The 23,562-nt window shown below is 35.4% G+C and overlaps 1 protein-coding gene across 3 annotated transcripts in view; it reads left to right on the top strand.

Moving 5' to 3' along the window:
• NLGN4X (neuroligin 4 X-linked) overlaps nt 1–23,562 on the top strand; it is a 171,883-nt gene that overhangs the window by 25,799 nt on the left and 122,522 nt on the right. For 2 of the 3 annotated variants that reach the window (XM_050333857.1, XM_050333855.1), the window contains exon 2: nt 2,298–2,378. The gene's annotated coding sequence lies outside the window, so the exon portion shown is untranslated. Of the gene's footprint in view, nt 1–1,217; nt 1,357–2,297; nt 2,379–23,562 lie in introns of those variants that run through there. The other variant, XM_050333856.1, reaches the window with a different exon arrangement.

Raw genomic sequence — 23,562 nt, 5'->3', positions numbered from 1 at the left:
GTCCAACCCTTAAACCTGCACAGGACCATCCCCAAGAGACACACCATGTGCCTGAGAGTATCATCCATATGCTTCTTGAACTCTGTCAGGCTTGGTGCTGTGAGCACCTCCCTGGGGAACCTGTTCCAGTGCCAAACACCCTCTGGGTGAAGAACCTTTTTCTAATATCTAACCTAAACCTCCTCTGACATATTTCTCAGGTAAAGACTAAAATAACTGTAAATATAGTAACAGAATGTCAATCTTAGTTGTTTCTTGTTGTATCACTTATAATATCAGAGACAGTTGTGATAATTCTGAGAAATTAATCAAATAAGTAGTTTGAAACTGGGTAACATTAAAACTAGGGTGATTATAGCACCATTGGATTCAAGTTACATATGCATCTGTGGAATGGTGAGCAAACCTGTTATAGATTTCAGAAAAATATGCTTGGAAGAACTGCCAGGTTCCTTTAATATTTTTCTTAAAATTTTATAATTATGAGGAAATCAGTTGTCACAAATATGAAAATAAAACAGTTTCCTTAATATTTTTCTTAAAATGTTATAATTATGAGGAAATCAGTTATCAAAAATATGAAAATAAAACAGCTCTTCAAATAATATGTGTAGATGATGCCTAAATTTTTGCTTCAAATTTAAATGCTAGTCTTTTAAAATGTGTGCCCATGCTTCTTCATATCAAGTAAGTGCAGTATTTGCTGTTGTTTTTTTCAGAACAATTGACTATTACAGAGATAAAGTCTAAACATGATCTGTAAATGGACATTGTGGTTTACCAGAATATATAAAGTTTAAACTATTAATCTAGTTGTCTACAAAAATCAGTCTGTCAAGGGCAACTAGAAGACATTATAAGACAATCTGAAGGCAAAATGTATAAACCAGAGGTACAAAGATAAACTTGGAAAACCTAGTGCACAAATAGTACTTTCTTGGTTCGTTTTTATACTTTAAAGCTTGAGACTATTTTGGTATAATAGAGACAGTAAATGGAATCTCTGTGTTTACCAGTAAAGCTGAGGTGAGTTCTGTTCTGTTCTCTTCTTGTAGCAGGAATCAAGCTATAAAGGTTGCTGAAATAAAGAAATGCAAGTTTTAAAATAACTGAGAAGTGAAGCGGTGTTGGCCTTAGTGGATTTTCACTGCCCTTCACAGCCATTCCTTAAATCCATCCTTATTTCTTATATCCTAGGTTTAATCACCTACTGTTGGAGAATTGGAATGGCTGTCAAAGTCTACGTGAGCAGTGAAATCTCCAATAAAAGTGCCACTGTCACGGGGAGAGATTTAAGACATTACTGTAGCTTGCAATAAAGGTTGTCCTAAACTTCAACATCTGATTCCTCAACGGGTGTGTATGAAAAGTTGCAGCCTTGCCAAGCTTCCCCTGTAGCAAGTGTCCAGATGGACACTTTGACAGTTTAGCTAGGGTGTTTCACACATTCCTTATTCATAAGGAATTGTGCTTAGCTTCCGTATTTCAGAATTGCTCCTTTCCAAACGTGTATTTAGATAGGCATCCACTAGTACTTATTTTCAAATTATAAAGATAATCACTGTGTTTACATAGAATCGAGGCCTGTGTTTGCAGCTGTTACAATGAATTGCACTTAAAGGGAGTGGTTTGGCTGTAGTGAGTCAAAACATTCATGAGAAAGTGTTCATTGTGTTTTAAATTGCAGAATCTTCAGTCTCTGCGATGATCAACTTAGTGAAAATAAGAATAAATTATAAGAAGTGCCTGGGTATTTTATGAGAAATACAGAAATAAATATATAGACAGTGCATGAGTTTCTCCTGCAAAATGTGTGCAACTATAAATGCTATAAAATCAACTTTGTTGGCTTTTGACAGAAGAGAAGTATTTCAGCTAATAGAGTCTTGAAACATATTAAAATTACCTGAAATAACTGTCTTGACACCAGTAAAGTTTGAGTTTTAAGTTGCAGGGTCTCAAGATAGTCCTGACAGAACAGATGGTTGATAAATATTGGTATTTATATCTAAATAGTCTATCTAAGATGGATAGAGTTTTGAGAAATAGTCTATCCTCTGAAAAGTCATTTGAAGGGTAAACTACAGTTCTGAATTACATATAAGAAAGAGTAAAAAATAGTCAAATGTCTTCTATTAAAAAAATTGAATTTTTTATTTTATATTTGAATATGTATAATATCTGTTACTACAGGTGATTTAGTGAGTAACCTTTTGTTCACTATTTGTGAACAAAAAGCATGGGGTTTTTAAAATTAATTTACTGAAGAGCCTTCACAATATATTTCCTCCCCACAGGAAAAACTGCTGTAACGAAAATGACACCATGCTTCCTCCTATGGGGGAATTCTGAAGCCTTCTCAAAAATACAACACAGTGGTAAGTACTAAAAATATGTTCTTAACAATTCTGTTTTATGTAAAAATGCGTAAAAGAAATGATAGCGAGTCTCTGTTGCTGATGTTTTTAAATGTGTTTGAAATATATCTTTGCAACATACACATCCAGTTAAAATGTTTGTTTGTCATGTGTTCATACTATAGGACGTGGAATACGCTGCACTCTCAACAGTAGTACTCTTTATGTGCTTATTTATGATAAGCATGAATTATTATCTTTCAGTTTTGTAAGTATTGAATAATACCAAATAGTTTGTGGTTAAAAGACAACATGGGATTAAACCTGGCTATTGTGCCACTGCTGCTCTGTAAGGTTTGAGGTTTCCAGGCCACACTGTTACAGATAGAGCTGACAGTCTCCAATTTGCAAAACAAAGTTGTGTTTTTAAGTTCTTATGGGCTGCATTAAAAGGGGCTTGGTTGTTTTTTCATATTGTTACCCTAAAGATCTATTTTTTCCTTTCATTTTGTTAGCAAAATATGAAATAACATATTTAAATATATATATAGCACACACACATAGTTATATGCATACGTGTATATGTATATACACACACACACATATGTATAAACATTCTTATTATATCAATATGAAATATATGACCAGGGTTTAATTTAGAAATCTCTGCATAGAATATAGTCTATTTATAAAACGCCTTAATCTAATTACCATTCATTCATGCTGTGCCTGACATACTGATTAATGAGAAGGGAATGACCAGAAGAGTTTCTCTGATGCACATTCTTCCTTCTCACTTTATATTATCCAGGAACTTCAAAACAGATGTGACTTCTTCTGCAATCGTTGCCCTAGCTGTAGTGCAATGACGTTTTAATTTCATATTAACACTGGGTCCTAAATTCAAGGAGAAGGAATAGTAATAGATCTGATGCAATAATAAAGTTGTGAATAAGCACTAATTCAAAGTATGACAGGTTAGTTATGAGAATCAAGGGTACCATTATGCGAAGTGTAAAATTCAGACAAAGAAAATAACAGCTTTGAAAACTCCTGTGACTTTTGCATCACTGAACCATGTTTATTCCAATTTGTAGCAATTTAAATGTAATTGAATAAAAAATAATTCATGAACAGGAACCTGTTTAATAGTTTAGCATCCACAGTGATTGTGATAATAGCTGAATTCTTAGGGGTTAGTATAGCGAGTAGTACAATGTGCATGAATGCCATACATAGAATTCAATTACTGACTCTACTTCAGAGAACGGACATTTTTTTCAGGGAAAAAGGCAAGCACCTGGTATAGAGAATACAAGGTGGATATCAAGAGTACAAAGCTGAAGAGTACAAAGATGAAATAATCACTTAATTTCTTTGGAACTAACAAATTTTGGTAGATTTACATTGTCTTGCACTAGAATAAGCCACAGCCATGTTCCAGGAAGGGAAAATCTCATCTCTAGATCTATCACAATACATGCAGTAGACCACGGAAGCTGGGGAGAGGAGTGTGAAGGGGAAAATGAAGGATAGTGTGATTTTAGTTTTCTCTATTTCCTCAGCATTGTGTTTATTCTTCCTAACACAGAGAAGAAAAGCCAGAGAGAAGGAGAAGAAAGGAAAATGAATAACATTAAAACAGAAAAGTGAGATGGAGCCTCTTGATGTCTGGCTTTTAAATCACACTGCAAGTTAGTGGACATCAGAAGCCAGCTGTGCCTTTTGAAAATTTTGTTGTTCATGTGAAGTGATAATTGGACTATACATTAAAAAAACAAACAAGTAACAAACAACAGGAGAGTAGAAAATGAAGTTATAAATCAGCATCAAATTTATTTCAGCTTCTCTGCTTGCTAATTTCCTGAAATATAAGTAGCCACAGACATTTCTATTCAACTGCCACTCCCAAGGTACTCAAAGATACACAACAGAAATGTGAAAACATGTTAATTTCAAATTTTGTCTGAAAAAAGGTTGTATTATGAGAATTCTTTCAGGAGACAAATAGAAAGTGATCTGAAGGCTTTCAGGGAAGTGTATAATCCAAGCCAAACTAATTTTGAAGTTGTATTTGCAGCAGACGTTTAGGATACATTTGGCTGAATAGGAGAACTGAGAGCATGTGTATAATTATCAGTGTTGATTCTAAAAAATAACAAGATACGGTAGCTTGAACAGATTGTAACTGTGACTTTTGGTGTGTTGAACTTTTATATTTAAGAGAAATACAGAAAGAAATCCCTACATCTTGAACACTTTTACTTCTTACTTACTTTCATTCTCATCCAGAATACCAGATAAAAATCTTCAACATAAACCAATGATCTTTCTCAAGAAGAGAAAACATTATGTTTGGAATATGCCTAAAGGGCTTTCTGGTAATGCACAATATAGTAGTAAAAACTAAAGCAAAAAAATGGCCCATGGTTTGTCCTCAGATTTTGATCTTACGTCAGAAGCGTGAGTTTAAATGGTGGGATTTCATTCTAGAATCCCAACCTGACAGCTGAATGTGCAGATGGAGCCCTGTGGTAGTCTGTGAAGTGCTGTGTCATTTCTTTGATGTAGCCACATACTGTCAGATTCTTGATCATGTTCTCAGACTCTGATCAAGCCTTCTGTCTTGTATCATTTAGGATAACAAATGTGAAGGAAAAATAAAGCCTTCATATTAGAAGGCAGGAAGAAATCATTCCATTTCTAGTCTGGAGAGTTTCAGGAAACAGATCAACTCTTAATTCTCTGAGGAAAATCAGAGCATAATATAACCCTCATTCATAGACCTGTCAGCTCTCCTCATCCTACTTTTCCTTCAGGTTCAGTGTTATTGATCAAGATCTTTGCTTTCCTCCTGTCAGGGTTTATGGCTGTAAATGGAAGTGTGCTCAGCTGAGCAGTCCAACCTCTGGTTAAGCAGCTCCTTCAAATCCTCCAGTTTTCTTTAAGGCTCTCATTGTATTTTACACTCTTAGGTGGAAGAAAAATGCTGTCCACATTTTTTCTGTCTTGATGAAACATTAACACAATTTTAGCTTGGAAATCCATCAATTAAGGCTCCTAAGACCTGTACTATGATATATAGGCTCTGCTGCCATTATAGTGTACATTTTTCCTACCAATTCTCTTAATTTTGAAACAGAAGAAAGGAAGAGAGGAACTCAGTTTTAAATTCTTCCTTTTCTAAAGATAGAGGGTGTGTTTTCCATAGTGAGAAATAATTGATAAGCACGAGCAATTAATGAAATTATCAGCTGAACATCTCAGAACTGATTGTCTGGTCATGTTAATTAATTGAGGCTGATCTCAACTTTTCATTAGGTTTCCAAATTGGAAACTGATCCTTCTTCAAGAAATTTTAGTAGTGTAAATTGAGTTTAACACTTAGTGTTTGGAAATTTAACCAGTCTTTAATAAGATTTTGCCTAGATTTGTTTGCAAGATGTTCCATAACTCTTTATGCATCTATAAATTTGTTTCCAGGGAGTCCTAAATCCATTGCAGTTAACTGTGACTCAGTTAATATAGAAAAAATAAGTGAAGTTACATCATCTGTTTTGCTCTGAGATGTTACTGGGAAATCTAATCTTAACAAATCCATCACATCACTGATACTGTGGTGTGTTTTCCATTAAAGGTGGAGAACTTCTGTGAGTAGTGGAATCAAAACATTTGGATTCTTTAATGAATATAAATGATTTCTTGCTTCCATTTGACATCAAAGTGATGTATCCATTCATTTTTTATTTCAATATTTAGTTATCTCTTATAGTATGACTGACCTAAAGTACCTAAAAGCAGGTAAAATGTAATGATCTCCATCGGTATGTGAGTTTCTGAAGAAACCAAGTGAGAAATGGAAATATGAAGCATCTGAAAACGTTACTCAAATATGAAATAACAAACACCACAACTTCCAATTCATTAAATTTACTCTCAAATAGCAAGGTAATGAGTAATTTTAACACTTCTACCTAAAAGCTTTTGGGAACCAGTTAAATAATTTTATAAAAGTAGGAGTCATGATTGTCTTAAATCTTTAAGAAACATAAGCTATTCTTATCTAAGTAACATTTACATAGATACAATTGATTTTGTAGAAAATTAATTTGAACATAATATTACAGAAAGTATTGTACAACTATAAAAAAGAATGGTTAGAATTGTGTAATTTCAGCATTACACAGACTGCATGGATAGTGGGAGTTCACTGAATCATAACATCATGAGTAATAAGAAAAAATGAAATAGGAAATAATCATACTGTTTTGCATAGATAGTCCATTTGATTGATTACAGGTATTTTTTGAAGTTCAGTCATGTTCAATTCAAAGAACTAGAGTGCAAATTTTACTATCTCAGTGTTTGAACTTGAAAATGTTTTATCACTGTGACTCATATTTAAATCTGCAGTACGAAACAACAGGTAGCAGTTATTATTATCAATTATATCTGTTTCTACAGGGAACTTTAAACTCTTAAAAAAAGTTCAAAACAGCTCAGTTTTTTATAGAACAGTAATGGTTTTGAGCACAAGGTTTCAGTGTAAATTAATTACTGGTAAACAGTTGTCCTCATCCTGTTAAGGTTCAAAACATACTGCATCCGCATTATTAATCACAAGACTGTGATTTGTTTGTGTTTTTTGACAACTCAGTTGATGGGAAGGGAAGACCATCTACATGTCTTAATAAACATCCCTTTACCTGCTGTTCAGCGGCTACCTTCCTTCATTTTTATATAAAAGGAATAACTCTGTAGAACAGGAAAATCTTGTGTCCTCCTGGCATTCCCATGGCTTAGTTTGAGCTCTGCACCCTTAAATTCAAGTTTGTTTTAGAAATAACTGACCGAAAATGGTCTCTGATATCATCAGCTCCAGCTTCTAAAGCAAATGACTATATTGTGCAATCCTTTTTGTACAGGTTGTAATATAGGTTATGAAGCCAAGGGCTGCATTGGTTACTGGTGGAAACCAGTAATGAACGATGTCTCTCCAGGGTCCATACTGGTGGGACAATGCTAATAAGTGGCATAGGCAATGGGATTGAGTGCAGCATCATCAAGTATGTGGATGACATCAAGATGAGCCATGAAATTGATTCACTTGAGGGAAGGAATACCATCCCAGGGGGACCTCAACAGGCTGGAGGAATGAGTCCATGAAAACTTCTTGAAGTTCAGCAAGGCCAATATAAGGTCTTGCACCTGTGTCATGGCAATCCCCAATATCAGCAGATGGTGAATGGATTGAAAGTAGCCTTGTGGAAAAGGACTTAGGGATACTGGTGGATGAAAAACTGATTATGAGTCAGCAGCATGCAATTGCAGCCCAGAAAACCAACTGTATCCTGGACGGTATCAAAAGCAGCATGGCCAGCAGGTTGAGGGAGGTGATTCTGACCCCTCACTCTACTCCAGTGAAACCCCACCTGGAGTATTTGATCCAGCTCTGGGGTCTCCAGTACAAGAAAGACATGGACATGTTAGAGCAGGTCCAGAGGAGCACCAAGATGATCAGAGCACCTTCAGAGGAGCACCTCCCCTGTGAAGACAGGCTGAGACAGTTGGAGTAGTTCAACCTGGAGAATAAAAGGTGCTCATGAGACCTTACTGCAGCCTTTCAGTATATAAAAAGGGCTGATAAGAAATGTGGAGAGAGAATTTTTATCAGGGTGTGCAGTAACAGGGAACAAGGAGGAATGGCTTTAAACTGATAAAATAAGGATTTAGAGTGGCTGTAAGGATTAAGTCCTTTGTTGTGAGGGTGGTGAGGCAGCAGAACAGGCTGCCAGAGCAATTGTTGCTGCGTTCAACACCTGGTTAGATGGTTTTGAGCAACCTGATCTAGCGGCACATCTGCCAGAGGCTGGAACTAGATAGTCTGTAAGGTCCCTTCCAACCCAAACTATTTTATAATTTTATGATATTTCTGTCTGATATCATACAGTGATTATCTATGTATGCTTATAAAACATGAAAGAGTATAAAGATGCGTACATACATAGCTGATTATTTTAACAATCTTACAGCACTATAGGCAGCACTACAGGCACCTCAGCATTGGAACTGGAATTTGGAGATAAAACAGGTGAAAAATCAGTAATGATGAAATCACATCATGGGTTTTTTTCTGATTTTTGAAGAAATTATATCACACTGAAACCTTTTTGAATAATTCCCTCAGTGTGGCTATTTTCAGCTAATATCATGGATATGTGCACTAGCCATGGTATGAGGTTGTTCATCTAACAGCATATCAGAAGAATTAAGGTTTATGGTTCTTTGGGACAGATTTTGGTTCTTAACAATAGTCTTATAGTAGTGTTTTAGGACTAAAACTTCCAGCATTGCTCCAGAGGGCCTGGATATCCCATACATTCTATGTCACATCTGCTAAAATAATAAATTATTTTTATTTTGTGCCAAATGCAAGTAATCCACCACAATTAGGCTAATCACTGCCCTGAAAACAAATTGATACAGCTGTTGAGTGACTAGGGAAGATGATGGCGTATTTATTTCTTTTTCAAAAGAAAAAAATAAAATGCTTTTGCCAACAGGAAGCCAAACTGCTTGTAGAAATTACTTAGAACTGAAAATCACTATTTGATTCCAAAGGTAAATGTGTTTGTTTGTATATATGAATATAAAATACATTCAACTTTAATTGTATGCCAATTTAGACCCAGATAGCTGGTATTGTACAGCATTTCTTAGAGTTTGGTTTTTTTTTTATTATCTATTGACATTGTGCACAATAAACATTTATCTATCTATATATGCAGTGTTTTTCTATTGAGTCTTAAATATGGAAGCTTAAAGTATTTTTAAAAAAGTATGGATATATCTAAAAGTATCTAAAACACTCTTTTATACCAGGTTCTTTATCAAAGAATATCTTTCATATATACTGCTTTGCATTCCGTTTTTCTTTCCAAGGAAAAAGACAGAGAAAGGGAACATAATACAAATATGGTAATGCTGTTATCCTCAACTTGAAAAAAAGCTTAGAAATAAATGAGTGTAGGTGAAACTACTCAGGTTAAGCAAAATCATATTCTGTCAGTTTTCAGGCATTATGGGCTCTAATCCTGGAGAGGTATGAACTAGTACTGTTCCCTTTTTCACCTGGTTGCAGCTGTATTAACAGTGATGGATATTTGCTCATCTGCCCTCACTGCATGAACATGGATTTAAAGCTTACACAACTATTCACAGAATGTTAGAAAACCAGCTTAAATTTTTATTTTTTAATATGACTCCAGGAAGTAACTGACAAAATTTGGTACTTTATATATAACCTTAAAAAGCTGAATTTTTTGTTGGCATAAGAAATTAATAATCTGCGACCAAATCTCTATTAAAACTGTGATTTGGCTCTCTGTGATGGAAACAAAACTCTTGTATCTGGAACTAAATCACACTCTTAATTCTAATGTAGTTTGCAGTCAGTGGAGTTAATGGTACTGAAAAATTGTGTTGCTTCTAACATTTGAGGCTTTTTGCTTTGCTTTGAAGGTATGTAGGTGGTATTTTCTATGCTGTGTCATATCACTGTGACTTCTCTTATGGGTAGACGTGTCATGAATTTGATTCCTAAAGATGAGATGCAAATCCTTGAAAATTAGCTATGAATAACGAGCAATCTAACTGATACTCTGAGTTGCAGTCTATTCTTACTTATATAATGTCACTAAAATAGGAGGCTAAACTAAAAGATACATGTTTTAACTGTTTGTGGACAGCTTTTGAGATTAATATCTTTTACCTGTAAAGTTATAGTGCAACAGTCCTTACAAAGAGCATAATTTTGTCTTAACTATGACATATTACTAAAATGTTTCAGTAATTGGAATTCTCTTCTTTCATTAAAGCTACTTCTGATTTAATAATACTTTCAGACTAAAATATACAAAGCTTTGGGTAAAGCTTTAAAAGCTCTCTGTTTTTTATGCATCCTTCCAAAAAATATACACATACACATAGAATAACTTCAAATATAAAAGGAAGAAAAGGATGGAAAGAGCCCCCAGATATAACACATCAGTAGATAAATGAAGCACATCTACTTTGTAGTGGGTGGTATAACAGAAACTAATTACTATAGCTGATTTCCAGTTTCAATTACCACTTATTTTCACAGTGCACCATAAAACTTGTGCTGGCACTGTATTTATAGATTACTAATTCAAGGAATAAAAGAGAGTTGTGGGTTTTTTTAAAGCAAAAGTTATCTCCATGTTCAGATTTGCTTTCCTGAAGCTGACTACTATCCAGACTCCTGTAGTATCATTTCTCTCCTTTTACACTGGAGTGCTTTTTGCAAGGTGGATGCATGCACACTGACAAAATTCTTTGGGGCGGGGGGGTTAAGTTGTCTGTACATATGGAATTGGAGCCCCTGGTGGTCTAGTGGTAAAGGCGCGGCACTATCACCGCCGAGACCCGGGTTCGATTCCCGGTCAGGGCCACTCCCGGGCAGGTGGGGCTCGTTAGCCCTTAAAGGCAACCCACCTACGTCCTAAGGACCTCGCTGCCACCGTCCAAGCTCGCTTGGCCCCGGCAGATGAACCTTAGGATTAAAGGGTGGGCTCAGTTCCGCGCACACTGTGTCTCACCTAAAAAATCCAATGCGCAGGCTGGAAGGTGTAAAGACCTTCCCCGGATCTTCACTCGTGAAGACTGGCCATTATTATTATATTACATATGGAATTCATGTTATCCTGATCTAAATACATTGTTTCCGTTGGTTTTAGAGAATTTTGAAAAATCCCCAAACAAAAGTCAAGACTTTTGGCAGAAGTATAAAGATCTATTAGGATAATTATTAAAATTTGGAAACCTCTAAATCAGTCTTCTAAAGAAATTTTTCTGTTTTGCTGTGCATGCTAACTAAGATCCCATCGCAACATAAACTGATCATAAACTAACTTTAATTTAGCTACAATTCACTTTTCTAAAGATTTTTTCTGTGTCATTTTGTTTTGAAAGTGCAAGCTATCCTTGGTGAACTATATTTCTTTTATTTTTCTTTTGAATGGTAGTTGGTTGGTTTGCTTCAATGACATTTGATTTTGAGAAGTGCCTGATACTGAATTCTTGTAAGAAGATAACGTATATATTCAGCAAATTGATTGGAAGGCTATTGTGAAAGCTATTAGTGAAAATATTTATGTGAATATTCTTTCTACTGTTTATGATATGCTAGTCATGAGTGAGAAATGGTATTTATTGCATATGTCCCAGTCTTTACAATACATTTACTTTTAAAGAAAATAGCAGTCTAGCTGGGTTACATTGTTAGATATAATTTTTTTTTTATTTGTCTGAACATCAGGAGCTACATTTTTACTGTGAGAGTAACTGAGCACTGGCACTGGATGTCCAGAGGGGCTGTAGAGTCTCCCTCCTTGGAGATACTCAGAAATTGTTTGGACGTGGTCCTAGACAACCATTTGTAAGCATCCTTCCTTAAGCAGAGGGGTTGAACCAGATGGCCTCCAGAGGTCCATTCCAACCTCAACCAATCTATGATCCTGTGATCTTCATTTAAGAGTAATTCAATTTTTCCTTATGTGCATTTAAAATAACAATATGACCCTTTCAATTTCATTACATAGAAGTATCAAAATGGAGGGAAAAAACCCAGACAGTTATATTACAAGTTTATGTAACAGTGGTCAGTCACTTGAAAAGTTAGGTGATGACTAATTAGAGACTTAACATTTCTGTTGCTACTACAGTTCTGCTTAAAGGAAGATGGACCAAATGAAATTGAATTAGATATTTTAAAGGCTACTGAAATAGTTTTTAGTTTATATTTTTCATTAAGTGTTAGTGAAATAGAACTCGTTGAGTGGAATGATGTGATGCTACAATAAAAAAGTTCAAACAATGGCAAAACTAGAATCTATTTCCATTTGAAGCCATCAAAACTAAAAAGTGCTAACATTGAGTTAATAAGCCTCATAAGGGTAAAGGAAATTCAGATCTGATGTATTCAGCATAAACTCTATATTAATTTGAGAGCAGAATTCAATAAAGGGAATGTATCTGAAAGACAAATCTTTATGATAGTACAGAAACTAAGCAATCTGAGTTTATTAATGTACAAAGCAAGTGTTCTCAATAGAAGAGTTTAATAAAGAAAACTGAAAATTGGAGCTGGGACAAAGCAATCACAGCAATTACACTAGTGTGTCACTCTCTTGGCATCATCCTTGTCTTTTGGAGCATGGATTTTCTGTGCTTTTAAATATTAGTATAATATTAGTGCAACTGGATTCTGAGCTTTTTAAATTTAAATATTACGACAGTATGTTATGAGTTAACTTTTAAAAAAGGGAGTTAAAGACTTAGTGAAACTTTTGCATGATTATGATGTTCTGGACTGAAACATCTTTTGTTTTTTTGAAATGACCTTTAGTTAAAACCAAAATGGAACTCATTTGATGCAGAGTTGTGGTTTATGTTTTTTTTGTGTTGTGTTTTTTTTTTTTTCTGTGAAATATTGTCCCATGAAGAATTTAATTTAAGTTCTTAGGTGAACAGTTTTTTCTTCTGGTTGTTTATGGTTTATCATTTGAAGTGTATATTCTGGAAATCAGCAAAATCAGAACAAAAATAACTCAGAGTTTCTGGTAGTGAGAACTTTTTTGTTTGAAATGTAATATATGTAATCTATATTGCCAGTATATGGGAACAACACTTACAGTTTTTATTATTAGCAGTGTAGATCTCATGTCCAGAAAAACAGCCTTCATGGTGAAAGAATTTAGGAAAAGTAATTGTTACAAATATACTGAAATTCAAGGCCAAAGAAATAATGAACTCCTAGATGGTTATCTTTGATGCCAATGGTAAGCAATATTAAATTCCAAAAAAGAAGTGATTAGCAAACTTGCCAAGGTGATAGCTGTATCATCCTTTTTGGGGGGCAGACTTCAAGGAGAGTAGCAGCTGCCTAAACAAAAGCAAAAAGGCATTTTATTTGCTTGTTCTAAGAATTAGTAAGAAAAATGCAGAAGAAACATACGTGCACTTTCCCACCTGCAAGACTGTTAGATGATGGATCTTTTTCTCTCATGCCAAAGAAGGCATCGTGGAAGGAATTATTTTGAAGAACAAAAGTGTAAGTCAGATCACACAGGAATTACTGACATATCTCAAATATGAGGTAGAATAATCTTCTCTTCTGTCAAAGGGATTTAATTGTCTGCCCTGACCTCCATCTGTCCTATTAATTGACCGCATTAGTTCGTGGTATGTATTTTTGGTTGGTATTATGTTTTATTAGTGAGATTTCTTAAGATGATATAATAGTAGCACATAGGAAGCTGTAACTCCTGCCATGTGACAAGGTACATTTTTTCTCAATCCTGACCTAAATCAGTTGACCGAGGGCAGGAAAAAATAGATCAGCCCTCCCTAGTCAACCTGTCAACTGCATATTGTCTTCTGTTATTTTTTTTCTGCAATATCATACCATATGGATATGATCAAAGGCAAAAAGGAAAAAAAAACAAACAAATAAAGACAGAAAACCAGAAAGACTTTACAAAATAAATGAAATAAATTCCCTTTACAAAATAAAAATCAATTTTACATTGATTGAGTTGATGTGCATAAAACTTTTCCTGTATATCTTGCATATATACCTATACATATATATATATATGTATATATATATATGTGAAAAGACAAAGGGAAGCAAAAAAAAATTACCAGGGAGAAGAAAAGAGTCATAGGAAGGAGTTATGATTTGGAGAAAAGAACAAGCTAGTAGTGTCGGCTCTAGAAGAAAGATTTGAGAATTAGAAAGGGACAGAGAAGGCAACATGGAAAAGAGGAAAAGAGGAGATGTTTTCAAGCAGGGGAGAACAAGACTAATTAAAAAATGTGTTAATATGATAATGATAATATTTCATGTGTCTTGTTAGAAAGTCATTCATAAATGGTACTCATTGCATCCAAAAAGTCAAAAAATGGGAAACATATTTTTTACAAATAAATAAACCCAGTATTTCTAACAGAATACTCTTTTTCCAGAGACCTTTCAGTTCTATGTTAGCAAAGGCTAGCATTAGGTGAAAATGTGGAAAATGAATAAACTTGTTCACTGAGATACAATTTTACATCAAAGAAGATATCAAGTAGCAGTTTTCGAAATAAGACAGAGATTGCTGTGGGAATAACAATAATAATAATAATAATAATGACAAAAATAATAAAAAGGGGAGGATAAAATGAATTGAATGGTAGGCAAGAAAATACCTGAAGTTTAATCGAAACTCTTTATACTGAACTTCTTCACAATGGATGCTACATCATCTTTGATAAACTATCAGCAGAACTAATGCAAGAACAGACAAAAACTGTTAAGAAACTTTTAGCAGAATAAGTTCTTTGTGATTTTAGTCATGAAGACTTGGTTCATATATGAAACAAATGGAAAAGTTATAAGTTTCTTAACTTTCTGACTATAGAGATATTTCTGTATATATTGGTAAGAGATGAAAGAAGGAACCGTCTTGCTACAGCGCAGTTCAGATGGTTAGCTGTCTAATCTAAGATAATGACTTGGTCTCTTTAAGCATAATCTGCAGGATGTTTTCATAATGGTTGACTTCAACTAATATTTAATGCAAAATATCTGTGTTGCAGTAGGAGGAGTTGCTGCCTGTAGTGTATGTGTCTGGTATAGACAGAATATCTGACTTTTTCCTAAACAATTAGTGAGACAAACATGAGTTTTAGTGTTGTTTCCAAAACAGAGAAGGTACCTTTTCATGGTGCTAGGCAAAGATGGAAACTTTCCAATAATGGGAGTGGAAGGATGAACAGGATGAGAAAGAGCGATTTCTGTCTTTGTTGTTGGCTTTCCTTTCCTACTCAGATACAGCTCTACACACTACAAAGCAAATACAATATATTATGTTAGATTTCTGAAAAACCTTTGATGCAAGAAATTATAATTAATTTTAATGTGAAATGGCTTTGAAGTTCTGCATGTAGTAGGATGACAGGGGCTGTCATGTAGATGATTTTAAGAAATTTATTTTTTTTACCTAAGAGAAAAACATTCACTTATTATGGTGAGATTTCTCTTGGAATTCTTAAAAGACCATGGAAGATGATTTGATTTTTATCGTTAGGGAGGGTGGGATTGGAAATGGAGGACATTTTTAACTGAATAGCAAATTACCTGCAAACATGTGATTTCTTTTCCAAGCCTAGCTTTTCTACTTTTCCTCATACATGTTTTGGCAACAAATAAATAAAGTTGAAAAAATAATGATTAATAAAAACAACACAAAAATCAAGTAACTGGCATCAAGACACGTTTTTCAAGCTTGCATGTGTATGGAATTCTTCTTAGCAGTATATCCTCTTGCTAGCTTGTGTAACAGTTTTAGAATTTGCATTTCCAAGGTAGTGGAATTTCAGAAGTCTGTTTCTTAGGTTTCTACATACTGTTTTTGGATTCTGCTTAATATTTACCCAGATTTTATTGTTGTTTTACAAATAAATCTCACTTTTACTGTTGTTGTTGTGTACATCTTCTCATATTACAGGTTTGTCAATATCTCTGATGTGAGATGAGTCATGTTTCATTAATTTTCTGGAGGAACATAACCTCTATTTTTCCTCCTCACTGTCCATATTCAAGCAAAAAATGTACATTACATAAAAGTAGGCACAATTAAACTTGGATTGCAGGCATCCATCGGTGAGGAAGAAAGATATGTTTGATTCTGCCTGTGTGGTTATGTTGCTTGGTAAATAAAACAGTCCAGATCCTGTTCTCTGTCCCTGAGCACACAGAGCATAGCAGAGTTTGCATCTCTATATTGCAAGTCTTTCTTACTAAAAAACTCCAAAACCACTGTCAGTTGAGGAATACCTCTGTCCTGTCCTATTCCATATTCATGCATGTGCATTGGCTGGGAGGTGATATGGTGTGACAGTGCCAGAGTCCATGCTCTACCTTCATTTAATTCACTGCTTAGACCTAAATTCCAGTGCTTACTGCACTGACCCGAAAACAGCATAATGAGACTTCTGTATGGTAATATTATGCTTAGCTTTTATGGGTCCATAGTATATGATATAATTCACAGGTCCCAGTACTTATGTTACTTGAAAGTTATGAATTTCACTCTTCATTATAAAGAAGGATAGTAAGGAGAGTATATGCCACAGACTCTCTTCTGAGCAGGCTTTTAAGCTGTGTTTACTGAGGAGAAGGGAAGGCAGGTAGGCAGTATAGGAATGGTTGCCTCGTTATTGTTGCCTAAGATCATAGAATCATTTAGATTGGAAAAGATCTCTAAGGTCATCAAGTCCAACCATTAATCCAGCATTGCCAAGTCCACCACCATAGCATGTACCTAAGTTGCCACATCCACATGTCTTTTAAATACCTCCAGGGATGGCGATTCCACCACTTCCCTGGGCTGCATGTTGTTACAGTGAATTCCACCACTTCCCTGGGCTGTCTGTTCCACAACCCTTCTGGTGAAGAAATTTTTTCTAATATCCAGTCTAAACAACCCCTGGTACAACTTGAGGCCATTTCTACTCATCCTGTCACTTGTTACTTGGAAGAAGAGACCTCACCTCTCTAGAACCTTGTTTCAGGTAGTTGTAGAGGGCAATAGGTACCCTCCTAAGCTGCCTTTTCTCCAGGCAAAATGATCTGAGGTCCCTCAGCTACTGTTCATAAGACTTGTGCTCCAGCCTCTTCTTCAGCTTTGTTGCTCTAACAGCACTGATCTAGCGAGTGATTCTGGTGATCCCATTCTTCATAACGTTTTGTGGAGACTTATCTTGCTGAGACATGCTCTCTCACTTCTTAAATATAAGGGGCTCAAGCCAGTGCTTAGCAGCTTAAAGCCCACTAAGTTAGGAGGAAGGGAACACAGGAACAAAAGCCAGAGGACATTCTTCCCTCATGCTGGTGAAGTTGTTCACTTTCTAGCAAAGAAATAAAACCTAAGGGGAAGATCAAGTTGATAAATTTGATTATGTGATAGCATAGTAAAGATGATCTTCAGTCACCATTTTTATTTTATGAAATGATTCTCCTACAAACTGCATAAGGTTTGCTTGAAAATGAAAATACATGTCCAGGGGAGTTGGTACTTTATAGGAATGCAACGTTAGTGTTGTCTCATAGTCCAAGGGTGAGAATCTCAGAGCAAAGTCTTTTGGTTTAGGACTGACAGTGCTTCACATAGTCCTCATAGCCATCGCAGGCTTACTTGAAAGCTAATGTTTGTAACTTGAAAGACTGAAGGTGTGGGTTTAGACTTCCTCAAGTTAATGAGGGTAGTCACTCAATTCTCCCATTTCCAGAATGAGTGCATAATTGTGACATTATCATATGAATGAAGGCAGTATCATCACCCTGTAACTGAACCAGGTAATGCAATGAAAATGCTATGCCTCTGTCTCCTGTGTAATTCTGTTCTAGGAATTTGTGTAATAAAGCAGCAACTTTTTTGTGGCCGTATAGTAGATTGATGGGGGTGTATGTGTGAGTTGGTGTGTTCATATGCCCATCTCGTTTAAATTTTCAGTGCTTTTCCCATCCTGGTTTTGGTTATTGTAAAATTTTTAAAGTCTTCTCTTCTGAGACTGGAATGCCAATGGAAGATATCAAATTCTAATTATTAAATAGCTTCAAGAGATCAAATTGCCTATCAGTCAGACCCTCAGATAGTTTCTCAGTTGGTTCAGGCAAGAGTTTTAGTTTCTTCCATTCTTGACGAGGGGGTGCACATAATTCAATGCTGAAGACAGAGGGACCTGAGACTTGTAAGTTTCTTTGTATATTATTTATATAAAACCTGATAGGTTTTTTAAGAATTTTCTTTTTCAATCATTTGACCTGGAGAAGAGGACTAATTCTGTGTTAGAAACAGGTTTTTTTAAAGTCTTGCAGTGGTATTAGGTAATGAATTTTGATTTTTTTTGAGGGTTTATTCAAATTATAAAGACCTATTCTGTAAACCTAATAAAATGTATAAAATAGTGATTTTTGTATGCATATTTCAATATTTTTCATATCCATAAATTGTTAGGTTCCACCTGGCATAAGAAGTTTTACTTTACAGGAGCTTTTGCCTTACAGAAACTCAGGGCTGAACAGCCTGTTTTGGATCATGATCTTTTTCTTTTTGGAGTAACACATCTGAATTTAAGAAAACAGAGGTGCATAAAATAAACCAAGAGAGACCCAGCGTGTGTTACATTTCTTTTACAAGGTCATGTCAGAAGTAAAAGCTGAAAATAAAACCAGCAGTTGTGTTAGACTGAACTGATGTTACTTTTTGTACATTTCCTGAGCACATTTAATAGAAGACTTTGCAGCCACAATTAGACATTTGAATAACTACAGTGTCCATTCAGTCACAGGAAGCTTAAATTCAGATCATGGTTTGATCTGAGTGGAACACACCTTTGGTGTGTAAACCTGAAATTAGTCATTTCAGGTTTATGTTTGTAAGAGGTTTGTGACATGTTTTTTCTTTGCCAATAGTAACACCTTATATTTATTTACAATCTTTATCAATTTCTCTCAAGAAGCAGAAAGTATCATGAAAATTGTCTAATCACTGATATTCTTCTATGGTTCTTGTGTGCAATAGCAGTTGAAATTATAGTTCAGAAGTCATTGAGATAAGTGCAACTGTCTTAACTGAGCATTTCCAGTTTGTCTTGGCTCCTCCTTGGTATTAAGATTTTTTTTTAAATAGTTTTAAATACAGGAATAAATAAGGGAAACCATGTTTGTGATTGCTCAACAACCACCTTTTATAATTAGATCCAAACAGCTGATTTTTTACAGAATGCTGAAGTGTATTTCTTGTTTTTTAATTGAAAAGAAGTGATGATCACACTTTTTTTCCCTCCACTTAGTTTTCAAATTGTTTTCATCATTGAGACAATTGCAGTTTTCAAAAATAATGCAGGCACCACACAACCTTGTCTTATAATCCCATCATTCTTTTTGATAGTGTAAGACTTAGAAATTCAGAGTAAGAGTGGTAGCTTCAGGCAAGAAGAAATGATGCAAAAGAAATGTGTGTCCATTTTCTGAAAAGTAAATGGTGATCGTAGTTTCTGACCTGAGGGATCTACTGACACTGTCCGAGCCAATCTGAGAGACTCGGAGGAATTCATAGAACGGTAAATGCAACATGTTATTTAAAAACAAACCCCCAAACTTCTGAATTTAATGTTTGTATATAATTTCTATTGCTTTTCAGACATTATTTCCATATTAAAAATATAATATAAATTATCTACCTTTTCCTTCAGTTACTTCTAATTATAGAACTAAGACCAATTTCAGAGTCCATGGTGATGTTTGTATAGCTGGCATTTATTTTCACTTTAAAGAAGGATACATCTTGGTTCTTAAATATGTATCACTTTTGAGTTTAATTTTTAAATCTTAAGTGATTTTTAACTGTGAATTAATAGGAAATGCTTCCAACCTAAATAATTCTGTGATGCATTGTTCAGGTACTCATCCCTAGTGAAGTTTATAATGCTAAGTTAATGTCACAACCCACAGGTAAGTGGGCGTCATGTTTGTTGTAAATTCTCCTCAGGCTGAACAAAGACACCAGACCACATGTCAGGGAACTCTTATGCTTTATGGTACAGCTGTCTTCCTAACTCCATCGACCAGCACAATATTTAAACTCAAAGGTGTTGGCTGATGCACCCTTAAATTTATACAATACACTTCAGTAAGTTCCCAACTCTGCAGACAAACTCCTCAAGGTACAGGCTCACACTGCACAACACATAACCAAAATGCAGGCTAAAAAGCCACAACACCGCTATGCGAAGGTGCAGGCTTACAAGCCACGGCACACCTCCACAGTCTCCCCACTCCCACAATAAAGTTCAGTAAGGAATATGGGCTAGATTCTGATAGCCGTGCTTTTTGCCAGGCAAAGCAAGGGAAGAAAAGAATGTATATCACCAATCCTTAGAGGCTGCATTGGTCCTGCCATGGGGATGATCCGGAGTTAGGGTAAACCAAGAAAACAAAAGAGAAAGGGGTGGGGCCAATCCGTTCCCTTTTACAGTTAACCTGGTGCATGGGTCTCATGTAAATTTGCATGTTTTGTTCAGGTGTGCACAGCCAGGCTTTTTCCAGGAAGTAATTGAGCTTGGGGACTGAGCACTAATCTCAACAGGAGAAGGAAGTTGGCTCAGAACAGTGCTGCCCCACCTCCAGGGGACCTTCACCTCCAATCACATTTCCTGCAGCAGTACTCAGAATGTTTGAGACAAAACATGCTTAGATCTGGTCCCCCTCTACTGTTAAAATTATTATAAGTTTGGATTTTTTTGTTTTGGGTTTGTGTGTGTGCATGTGTGTCTGTGTAGTTTTTAAATAATAATTTAATAATACATAATTTAATCCTATTGGGAAAATGCATAAAAAATACAACAAAATATACCTTCTATTTTGAAAAATAATTTCTTGTAAGACTCTGCTTCATGTTAATTTGAAACCAGACATTGCTATAGTTACAGTTAGGAGATTCAAAAATAGCTATGATTGGCCAATTTCGGTAAATAACCTTCTTGTCAACCTTGTAAGTAATCCAGTCCAGAAACTGCACATTAGTTCATGACTGATGTTACTCTGTTTTATTTACTATGACTTTGTCTGGCTTTTGTGAATGACTTTATGTAGGATGAGGAAGAGTGAAGTTTAGGTCATTTCAGTGTATCAAGAAAGAAGTTCTAGAAGCTCAGAAAAAATCCCTAAAGAAATTATAACTATTGTGGGGTTTTTAAATTTGCAGGATGGTAGACTAAACCAGTATGCATTTACTGATATTTGGAAGAACAGTTTTTTTGTTATTGAACAAACATTTGAAATCAGTCGCTATTAAAAGGGTGCAGTGCTGGTTATGAGGTAGAGGCACATTTAAACCTGTCTTGGGAAGAGCTTTTACAGAAAACAGCTGTGTGATTAGGTTTCTGCTAATATTCCAAATTAGTTGTATGTAGGCCTGTTCAAAAATTACTATGCCTTGGGCAGTTCTTATTTACAGTATCATACCACTACATTAGTTTATTATAGAGCTTTAAGTGTGTTTAAAATATGGTAATCTTTTTAATTACTTTTGTTTGAAAACAACAAACACACAAACACACACAAACCAGACCAACAAAGAAAAACAAAAAACCAAGCAACCATATATCCACTTTACTTAATAATTTTCAAAATTATATGTTTCAAGGGGGCAAAGAGAACAGAAAGAAGAAAATCCACAGTTCACATTCTTGGCAAATGAAATATTTTTAAATGCATTAAATACTGTATGAAATATCACTATGAGGAGAATCTGAAGTTTTATTGGTTACATTTTTTTTGTTCTGGTGACTAGGTGGTACCTCTTATGTTTCAGCTAATCGAGCTGACTGTATGCTTTCAGAGTGTGTGTCTAAATAAGGGGAGGTGGGTCTTTAACCCTGCGTCTGTATTGAGGTCAGACCTGTGTACATGGCAAAAACCTTCCCCCAGGGAATTTGAGCAGAAGGAAGGGCTAGAGACTGAAGGTGGTCAGTGACTGGAAGCTGAGGTGCACTGTTGTGCCCTAGTAGTTTTATTTGGAGTGTGAGAAGCCCTAGGATATCTGTGCAGTCCTCAGCCTCCTGTGCTCATAAAATTTATATTTCTGTTTCGTTTTCTTGTGACTTGTCCATGATCTGGTTACATCAGAAATAGTGGGACCAACAGGACAAGCAAAGTGATGGTCTATCTCTACTTGGCAGTGGTGAGGCTGCACCTTGAATCCTGTGTTAAGTTTTGGGCTCTTGGCTTCACAAAGGACACTGAGGTGCTGGACTGTGTCCACATGAAGGCAGTGAAGATACTGAAGAGTCTCAAAAACATATCCTGTGTAGAGCAGCTCTTGGAGCTGGGGTTGTTTAGTCTAGAGAAGAGGAGGCTGAGAGGAGATCTTATTGCTCTGTACAAGTACCCAAAAGGGCATTGTTTTGAGGTGGAGGTCAGTCTTTTCTGTCATGTCCCAAGTGAAAGGATGAGAGGAAATGGCCTTAAGTTGCACCAGGAAAGATTCAGATTAAATATCAGAAATACAATAAATGAAACTAAGAACTTAAAGAGTGGTTAGGCATTGGAATAAATTACCCATGGAGGTATTGGAGTCACTGTCTTTGGAAGTGTTCAAGATGTGTCTGGATGTGGCACTTGGGGATATGGTTTAGGGGTGATTATAGTGGTGTGAGGCTGTTGGTTGGACTAGGTGACCTTGAAGGTCTCTTTTAACCTTTCTGATTCTGTGATTCTGCATAATACTGTCTTTGAAAAACAATTTTGTTCATGAGACTTCTGTTTAAAGACTTATTGTATGGTTGTCATACATAATTTATTACTTATGTAAACTTTCTCTGTGAGACCTATTTACTAAGAAATTATTTAAAATGATTGTCACTTAACTGGCTAAACTCAATAACTTTTAATAACAAAAACATTTTACAAAAGTGAGTTTATACTGACATCTTAAAATTGCTTTGTTTATTATATTTATCTTGCCTGTGTTAATGTACTTTTCATTATGTGCTGTTCATTTATGTCTTTGTACTGATTGGCAGAGGCTGCAGTTCAGACAGTGGATCTGAGAGATATGACCATTTTCTGTGTTAGACAATGATTTATTTCCATATGGATTTAAGATCTTTAAAATCTAATGTCTATGTGTGCATAAAGAATAACAAATTCAGTTCCAGGTCAGTAATAAATGTTTCCCTTTTCCTGTCCTTTCAGCCTATTCAAAGTGATGGTATATAAGCAGATATTTGATCCAAAGCCCTGCTGTAATTAGTGGGGATACATACTATTTAGTATGTCATATTTTTGACTGTTGTATGTTATCTCTACTGTATCAACTGAGGATTTCCACTTTCCTTCATGTTGCCATTTTTGTTCTCTCCATGCTGGTAATGTGTTCGTTTTTCTTTATTTGTCATTGTCATTTTTGTTTCTTGTTTTGTTTCTTCTTTTTTTCATTTGCTGTTTGCCAAGACAATTTTTTTTCTCTCTCTGTCTTTCATTTTCTGGATCACTGTCTTTCCTTCCACCTTGTCATTTTCTTAGCGATTTATTCCACACTTCTTAAAATGTCATTAAAAACTTCAGCAC

Source organism: Myiozetetes cayanensis, unplaced genomic scaffold, assembly GCF_022539395.1.
Source record: "Myiozetetes cayanensis isolate MyiCay16 unplaced genomic scaffold, myiCay2020 scf5-8, whole genome shotgun sequence".
Taxonomy (NCBI): Eukaryota; Metazoa; Chordata; class Aves; order Passeriformes; family Tyrannidae; genus Myiozetetes; species Myiozetetes cayanensis.
This window is presented reverse-complemented; position numbering and strand designations above follow the sequence as displayed.